General features: G+C 32.4%; 1 non-coding gene across 1 annotated transcript; it reads right to left on the bottom strand.

The window, feature by feature from the left end:
• Positions 1-7,282: 7,282 nt before the first annotated feature.
• LOC126010104 (small nucleolar RNA SNORA51) lies at positions 7,283-7,415 on the bottom strand. The gene has a single exon (XR_007496241.1). It is a non-coding gene; the product is annotated as a small nucleolar RNA SNORA51 (small nucleolar RNA).
• Between the last annotated feature and the right edge of the window lie 2,129 nt (positions 7,416-9,544).

Below are 9,544 nucleotides of genomic sequence, written 5' to 3'. Positions count from 1 at the left end.
GAACAAGCAGTGTTGGTGGGGATGTGATGAGAAAGGAACGCTCATTCACTGCTGGTGGGAATGCCATCTAGTCCAACCTTTATGGAAAGCGATATGGAGATTCCTCCAAAAACTGGAAGTTGAGCTTCCATAGGATCCAACTATACCACTCCTAGGGATATACGCTAGGAACACAAAAATACAATACAAAAATCTCTTCCTCATACCTCTGTTCATTGCAGCACTACTTACAATAATTAGACTCTGGAAACAACCAAGATGCCCTTCAATAGATGAATTTCTAAATGAACTGTGGTATATATATATATATATATATATATATATATACACACACAATGGAATACTATGCAGTCGTCAGAGATGAAGTCATGAAATTTTCCTATAATGGATGTACATGGAATTTATTATGCTGAGTGAAATAAGTCAGAGGGAGAGAGATAAACACAGAATAGTCTCACTCATCTATGAGTTTTAAGAAAAATAGACATTTTTGGAATAATCATCATAGATAAAGAGAGGAAGGCTAAAGGCTGGAATGTCTAGCTCACAACATCAAGCTTACCACAAAGAGTGGTGAGTGTAGTTAGAAAAATAACTACACTGAGAACTATCATAACAATGTGAATAAATGAGAGAAGTGGAAAGCCTGTCTACAGGCGGGCGTGGGGTGGGATTAGGGAGATCTGGAACATACATAGTGGGAATGTTGCATTGGTGATGGGGGTGTTCTTTACATGACTGAAACCCAACTACAATCATATTTGTAATTAAGGTGTTTAAATAAAGTTAAAAAAAGAAATATATATATGCATATATATTGTATACCAATATATCCTTTGATTTTTAAAGAAGCAATATTTTAAGCATCTGTACAAATGGGACCTTATGATTTATTTGGAAACAAAATTAAAAAAGAGAATATCTGAATAGATGGAAATATAGGCATGCCCTAATCTCTGTAATCAAGACCTTTTAATTAACTAATTCTAACTTAACTGCATCATTAGCCACACTTTTAACTTACTTACTATTGGACTCATAGTAAATCTTCACTTATTATTCTCAAACAGTATGCGTGTTAATAAACTCAAGTGACATGGGAGAGAATCTGTAGAACGGCATTGAGGAGATTAAGAGAATAACAAATATTTTACACAGTAACCTTTAGCAATTTTTCAATACTCTCTGTGCCTGCATGCACATGTCCACACCTTTCCCCCTTATAAATAGCTTTTTCTATTTCTATGCTGGGTAGTATAGTAGGACTTTGTCTTTGGAGAATCTATGCACTTTTGTGAATACATTATTTATCTTTTATGCTCTCCTTCCCTTCCTCTGAAATTCCAAATAAACCTGTTTTACTTAAAATAAAGAAGATAGGTACCGTAATGATAGCACAGCAGTGGGTTGTTTGCCTTGCACACAGCAGATCCAAGACAGAAGGTGGTTTGAATCCTGGCTCCCCCAAGCCAGGAGCGATTTCTGAGCACATAGCCAGGAGTAACCCTGAGCATCACCATGTGTAGCCCAAAATCAAAGAAACAAACAAAAGCAATATAGAGACATAGCATATTATTAGAGTATTGCATGAGAAATAAACAGAATAAACAAATAGAGTATGAAATATTGTTTTTAGCTCTGAAAGCTTTGACTCAAAACACTAAAATATGACCTGATACTTCAAAATTCTAAATCTGCAGGTAATTTCTCAAAACTCTTATATCTATGTATAAGAATGATGAAAAAATAGGCTTCAATGGACACTCATATCTGTTGAATGTTTGCTACTTGATCTCACAAGTAGTTTTATCTAAAATAAATTTTCTCCTGTTCTAAATCAAACATATATAATCAGACAGATTTTTGAGTCTGAAAAATGGTATTTTCACTGGACACATATTACAATAATAAGAGTGCTTTGACTTGGGGTGTGAAATGGAGCTTGTATGGAGCCTATGGTTATTCGAAAAAATAAGGGAGGAGAAACCCTGTATCTTTTAGGTCAAGGGAATTCCCTTTCTAATTTCCCCAATATTTATTGTGCCTATGCATAAACAAAAACAAAAACAAAAATTACCTTGCAACACTATCCCTCCTTCCTTTTTACTTTCTTTTACTTCCTTTTATTTCTTTTTTTTCTTTTTCTTAATTCTCATGGTTATTGTTTGGTTGTTGTATTTGTTGCTGTGGTGCTTTTTTTCTAGTTGCTGGTTTTGGTCTTGTTTGATTTGTTTTGTTTGTTGTTTGTTTGTTTGTTACTTTTTCTTTTTTATTTTTCATCTTTATTTTTCAAACAGAACCGCATAACTTGAATCATTTTGTTCTGCCTCATAAATTGAGGGGAAAAATAAATGTATGGTACCAGAAATAAAAAGGATCAGACTTAAACACCAAACCCAATGTCAAGGACAACAGAATCTATATCTATATGTATATCTATATCTATATGTATATCTATATCTATATCTATATCTATATCTATATATATATATACATATATATATGTATATATATATGTATATAAGCTATATACAGAGGGGACCAGTTATCCTAGCAGTCCGGGGTGCATAGGAGGGTGATGCTGGAAACTGGGGTGAAGGAAGAACAACATTAGTGGTGGGAATACACCTGATTCAATGCCACTATGTACCTCAAATATTACAGTGAAATATTTGTAATTTACGTTGGTCACACACAATAAAAATTTTATTAAAAAATAGTGCTTTTATACTGGTCTTTGCTTTTCTTATTTACACATTAGTGGTTGAGTTTCCTTTTTCATCTAGTTTCTCGGTAGAAACCATAAAAGTAAGATAAGCTTTGCTCAGTTCTTGTTCTCAGAACACTGTAACAGCTCTTTTCAGCCAAAATTGATCTATTCTTTCATGAATTTTTACTGAAGCCTTTTCTAGTAGTACAATATTTTGAAAATTATTGCTGGCTAGACACAAATTTTAAAAATATAAAATGTGTTCACTTATATTTAAGATAGAATAGCTATAAATGTTTATTATATATTTTATATTATGTAAGAGATACCGAACTATGATTTCTCTCCTCCTGAACTTACATTAACATACGGAAATATCACATCTAAAAGATTTTACTCAATCATATAAGCTTTTTGTTTGTTTTGGTTTTTTTGGCGGGGAGGGGGTAACTTCTGGCGGCGCTCAGGGGTTTCTTCTGGCTCTGTGCTCAGAAATCGCTCCTAGCTTGGGGAACCATATGGGACACTGAGATTGAACCATGGTCTGTCCTAGGTTGGCCGCATGCAAGGCAAATGCCCTACTGCTTGCGCCACCTCTCTGGGGCCTAGAACAGCAGTTTTCAACTACTGTGCCACAGCACACTAGTGTGCTATGAGATATTGTCTGGTGTGCCGTGGGAAAAATTCCAATTTCATCTGTAACATGAGGCTTCAGCTCACAAATAGACCAATCATTAGATTATTTTATAATAAAGTAATTATAAAATAATTTCTTTGTGTTTGTTTGATTCCCATTCAAGAGAATTACTTTATATATAGTCAATATAGGTACAGAGTTAAATTTTTTTTAACATTTTCTAATGGTGGTGTGTCTCATGATTTTTTTCATGAAAAAAGTGTGCCTTTGCACAAAAAGTTTGAAAAACACTGCCCTAGAAGATAGTAATTTTTACATGAACTTTGAATAAAAGTTTTTTGACATGATCTTTGAAAATAAAGCAATATTATTGCAGAAAAAATGTTCACAAATTTTTCTTTTAGAAAATAAAAATAGTTCCAGATTGTGAGATGACTAGGAATGCTCTTAGAGCACATATGGAAGGCCTGGGAAGACTATTGAAGGAGTTGCCTACTTGTGGCCAAAAAATACCACATCAACACTTACCATCATCACTTAAGATGACAGACCTACATTACAAGAGAGTGGAGACATCAAGAAAAATAGTGTGAAGGTCAGGCTACTGAAAGCTTTGAAGGCCATAGAAAAACATCTATGTTGCTCAAACTTGACACAAAGCAGCAGAAATAATTAATATTAGAGAAGCCAGGTGAGCTTGGACATGCGTTGTTCAATATGATGACAAGACTAATAATGCATTGTAAATTAATCAGAATTATAAATAGAAGAAAACCAAAATAATTTTTACTTAAATATCCAATAATCAAGTGAGTAAACAATTCAATAGATTCTTTTTTCAGAAATAATACATTTGGGAAATAAATTTTATACCATCTTCACATGACTAACAAAGATTTAGAGATGTTTTTTGTAAATGATGTGATTTATTTTTATTATTCTTATTTACTTGATTGACTTGGGCCTAATTATTTAGACTGTTATATGAAAATTCAAGGTCAGAAACAACTTTATTATAAACAACTTTGTATACCACAGGGTTTAAATAAAATAATAAATAATTTTAATAAGAGAAAACATTAAAGGTAAAATGAAGAAAATTTTAATAAAGTGTTGCCCTTAGATGATGCTATACCTGCAGATCAATATTGGCTTATTACTGGTAATATGTATAAAATGCAATATTTCATATTATATTGAAATATAAAATATTTCAATATAATATAAATATTTCAATATAATAAAATATGTTATATTTCCTTTTTTTTTTTTTTTTTTGGTTTTTGGGTCACACCTGGCGGTGCTCAGGGGTTACTCCTGGCTGTCTGCTCAGAAATAGCTACTGGCAGGCAGGGGGGACCATATGGAACACCGGGATTCGAACCAACCACCTTTGATCCTGGATCGGCTGCTTGCAAGGCAAACGCCGCTGTGCTATCTCTCAGGACCCAGTATATTATATTTCATATAATATGCAAGGCAAATGTCCTACTGCTTGTGCCACCTCTGAAATAATAAATATTAACAATACTATAACTATAACCATGTTATTTTCATTACAATAAAATTTATAAAACTAAAAAAAATTAAGATTTATAATGCATGTTCATCATAACTATGTATCAATTTTTAAGCTATTATTTTCCCTTTCTCAGAAAAATCAACTGACCTTAGAATAAATGGTTTTGACCTTGAAAGACATGGAATACCATAGGATTTTGGAATCTTAGTAGTACACCTAGCATACTACAAGCAAAATCACAGCTGTTGTAGCTGCTTTAATGCCAAGCGTTACTTATCCCCATGTATCAGGGAACAGATAGAACAGATGGCTTAATATATCTCCAGCAAAAATGATTAGAAGTAGTGCTGAATTTTGCTTATGGACACCAGAAATAAGATATCTAGGTTAAGAAAGAAAAAGTTTTATTTTATCCTCAGCAATAAAACAAAAAGAAAACTACTTTATAAACAAAACTTTGAAAGATTTAGACTTGCTGATACAAACTACAGGTGAAAATGTATTATTATGGGAAAATTATGAAATAATACCTTTCAACCAAAATAGTAACAATTGAAAACTATGTTCATTTTCAGTAGTTAAAATACACAGACCCTGAAATTTTATGTTTAACCTCTTTTATTGTTGACCTTTCTGTAGAGTTACATAATTTTGTGTCTAATTTATTTTGGTTCTGGGTGCTGTAGCACAATATCTTTTGCCTAGATTCAGTGGTATAAGGCACCAAATTTATTTTATCATATAGTTCTCAAATATTAAATGTGTAAAATTTTGGGTCATTTATGAATAATATTGTTAGATACAAGTTTTTTCAAATATTAAAATCAAGAAAAGTTGCTTTTGAATCAGTATTTATATACACATTGTAATACAGCAAAATTCTTAAAATCTCTATGGTAACAGACACAGATATACTAATTTCAGTGTGTGTTGTAAAAATATGTGCTTTTAAATAAGCCTTTAGTGATATATTTTATGCCTCTTTACTAAAATATGATTTAATTGAAATACATATTCTATCACATGAATAGACTTCTGAAAGGAACTAAGCAGCAACTTTGAAAAATACCATGAACAAAAATGGCATTTACTATTTTTCAAAATTTTATTAACTACCTCTTGTTTCTATTTGCATTATCTATCTAGCTATCTACTTTTCACCATTGTCCCACCATTTGACAAACATTCTCAGTAATATGTTTTGGTTGGAGAGGGTATGTAATTCCAGAGTACTAAATCTTTTTGTTACACAAGATATTACATAACAATTCATATTCAAGATAGTTCAGGGTTTAGGAATAAAATAAATGTATTAATATAGCTATTACCATTATCTTAATATTATAGTGAATAATAGCTTTTTACTCAAGTTTAGTAAGCCAAACATAAGGATTCCAGCCATTTTGCAATTTGTACAATATTCCCGAATAACTGTGACCTTATGCAGCTTTGAAATTGGGTGGGACATTTATAAAATGGAAAACTTGATTGCATTTTTCATTGTTTTGAAATAATAAGTCCTGTATTTTTATTTATTTTTATTGAGATGACATTGGTTTGCAAAGCTTAAATGTTTATATGTTTCAGGATAAATATTACCACACCATACCACCACAAAAGCCAATCATTTTACCACATTCCACTGAAGACTGTTATTTCCCTTCTTCCCAGTTTCTCTAACCACAATTTTGTGATCAGAGTATAGAGGTTTGTTTCTATTAGATATTTTCTGCTCCCTTGATATGTTTCTAACTCTATCACAAATGAGTGACATTACCTGATATTTGCCTTCATCTTTCTGTCTATAATTTGATTGACATGATATCCTCCAATTCTATTCTTGTTGATGCAAAGGGCAATATTTGATATTTTCTTATAGCTGAGTAACATTCCACCATAAATATATTCCTCCTCCTCCTCATCCTTTACCTCTAGATCTTGGCTGTTGTATATAGCACTGCAATAAATTTAGGTGTGCATGTCTTTTTTGAATCAATATCAGTTTGATATTCAAATACCTTTTCTTAAATCAAATTTAATATCAGAATAAAGAAACCAACAAGAGAATATTTCAGGTTAACATAATACAACTCTCCTTTCTGTAATAGAAGATAAAGTATTACTAGGACTTGTATTATATTTTTTTGCTATTTCTAGTAAATATGCTACAAAATGAATGACACTTAAAGACTTTGAAAATGAATAAATATATTCTATATTACCTCTAGAGGGAATTAATTTATGCTCTAAAACAATGTTCCTGAAGTGAATAGTTTTGCCTTCCAAGGAATGGTGCTCTGATAACAAGGTCAATACTAACTTTGGAGAAATTTGCAAGCACTTCCATTTTTCATTTAATGAAAGTAGATTTCTAGGAAAGCACTAGTGATTATTTTTCTTTTTTTTTTTTTTTTTTTGTCCCCCAATTCACAATACATACCCGGCAAGGGGCCTGTGTTGAGGTGTATATGGGGTGCCTTTACTGTACCTCCTCTTTCTATACAGCCAGTGTAAAGAACACAGCCTGTGGTAAGAATTGGGAGGCCTTATTTTATCTTTTATTTATTTTTTTCTTTTCTTCAGGGCAAACTAAAGTTGTTTTTTTTTTTGTTTTTTTTTTGTTTTTTTAAGTAAGAATTCATTTAAAGGACAAAATTGATTAACATAATAAGGTAAACTAATATAACATAATATAGTGACATAACATAACATATAATATAATTAATATAATAATAATACATGTAAGTCAAAGAAAGTTTCTGATTAAAAACACAATTTTCTTTTTTTTCCATAATGGCTTACATATCTTTCATTGTAGTATTTTGGGTACATATTCACATTAAATCAGGGGAATACCCATCACCTAATATGTCCTCTTCTCAATCAAAAATCAAATATACTGAAAATAGGCAGAGTCCTGTCTAGAGGCTTCCAACCTCAGTTTGAGAGAGGATGTGAAAAAAGTAATTAAAATACCACAACAATACACACACACACACACACACACACAAAATATCGAATTAAATAACCGATAAGCACCACAACAATAAAAACAGGCACCACACAATAATCTCGGTTCTGAAATCAAATCATACTCAAGTGCAAAAAGAAAGAGAAAGACAAAACAAAATAAAATAAAATAATATTGGAGACATCAACCGTAATCTCCACACCAAAATAAAGACGTCAAAAAAAATAGATCATTTATTCTCCTCTTGCTGCTTTCGTGGTATGTGGAAGACTTCTACTTTATCTTGGATGGTAAAATCAGACCTGTTTCTAGAGATCTTGGTGGCTGTGCAGATCAGGGAATGGAGTTTATGAAGTCTTTCTTTGTGGTTCTAGCAGTTATGCTTCTTCAATGTCCTTTTTTTGTTTTTTATGTATTCTAGGTGTTTCAGAATAGTGCTACCATTCTGTGTTTTTCTTTTGTCTTCTGACTTACTTCGTTTAACATAACATGATCTAGGTCCATCCACGTTGCTGCAAAGTCTGTGATTGTATCATTTCTAACTGCCATGTAATATTCCATTGTATATATGTACCACATCTTAATGATCCATTCATCTGTTGTTGGACATCGAGGTTGGTTCCAAGATTTGGCTATTATACTGAGTGCTGCAATAAATAGTGGGGTGCATACGTATTTTGGAATGAATGTCTTTCCATCTTGGGGATATATGCCTAGGAGAGCAATTGCTGGGTCAAATGGCAGCTCAATTCTGAGTTCTTTGAGCACTCTCCAGACTTCATCCCAGGAATGCAAGGTTGGTTCAACATACGCAAATCAATCAACATTATACACCACATCAACAACATGAAGGACAAAAACCACATGATCATATCAATCGATGCAGAGAAGGCGTTTGACAAAATCCAACATCCGTTCATGTTAAAGACACTCAGCAAAATAGGGTTAGAAGGCACCTTCCTTAAGATAGTTACAGCTATTTATGAAAAGCCTACAGCCAACATTATACTTAATGGCGAGAAACTAGAAGCATTCCCACTAAGGTCAGGAACTAGGCAAGGCTGTCCACTCTCTCCACTCTTATTCAATATAACCTTAGAAGTCCTAGCAATAGCAATCCGACAAGAGAAGGGAATCAAAGGAATTCAAGTAGGGAAAGAGGAACACAAGCTAGCTCTATATGCTGATGATATGATGATATACATCAAAAACCCTAAAGAATCCACAGAAAAACTCCTAGAAACAATCAACCAATACAGTAAAGTGGCTGGATACAAAGTCAATACACAAAAGACAGTAGCGTTTTTATATACAAACAATGAAGTTGAGGAGAGAGAGATTAAAAATACAATTCCATTTAAGATAGTATCAAAAAATATCAAATACCTAGGAATCAACCTTACAAGAGAAGTGAAAGATCTATACCAGGGAAACTTCAAAACACTTCAGAAAGAAATTGAAGACGATCTAAAGAAATGGAAGAACATCCCATCCTCATGGATAGGTAGAATTAACATAGTCAAAATGACTATTTTACCCAAATTGCTATATAGATTTAATGCAATCCCTATCCAAATCCAGACACAATTCTTTAAAGAAATAGAACAATCAATTATAAAATTCATTTGGAACCATAGAAGACCCAGGATAGCTAAACACATTCTGAAAAATGAGAAGTTGGGAGGTATCTCCTTACCTAACTTG

The sequence above is a fragment of the Suncus etruscus genome, chromosome 5 (assembly GCF_024139225.1).
Source record: "Suncus etruscus isolate mSunEtr1 chromosome 5, mSunEtr1.pri.cur, whole genome shotgun sequence".
NCBI lineage: Eukaryota > Metazoa > Chordata > Mammalia > Eulipotyphla > Soricidae > Suncus > Suncus etruscus.
Note: the sequence above shows the minus strand (reverse complement) of the source record. Positions and strands in the feature narration are given on the sequence as shown.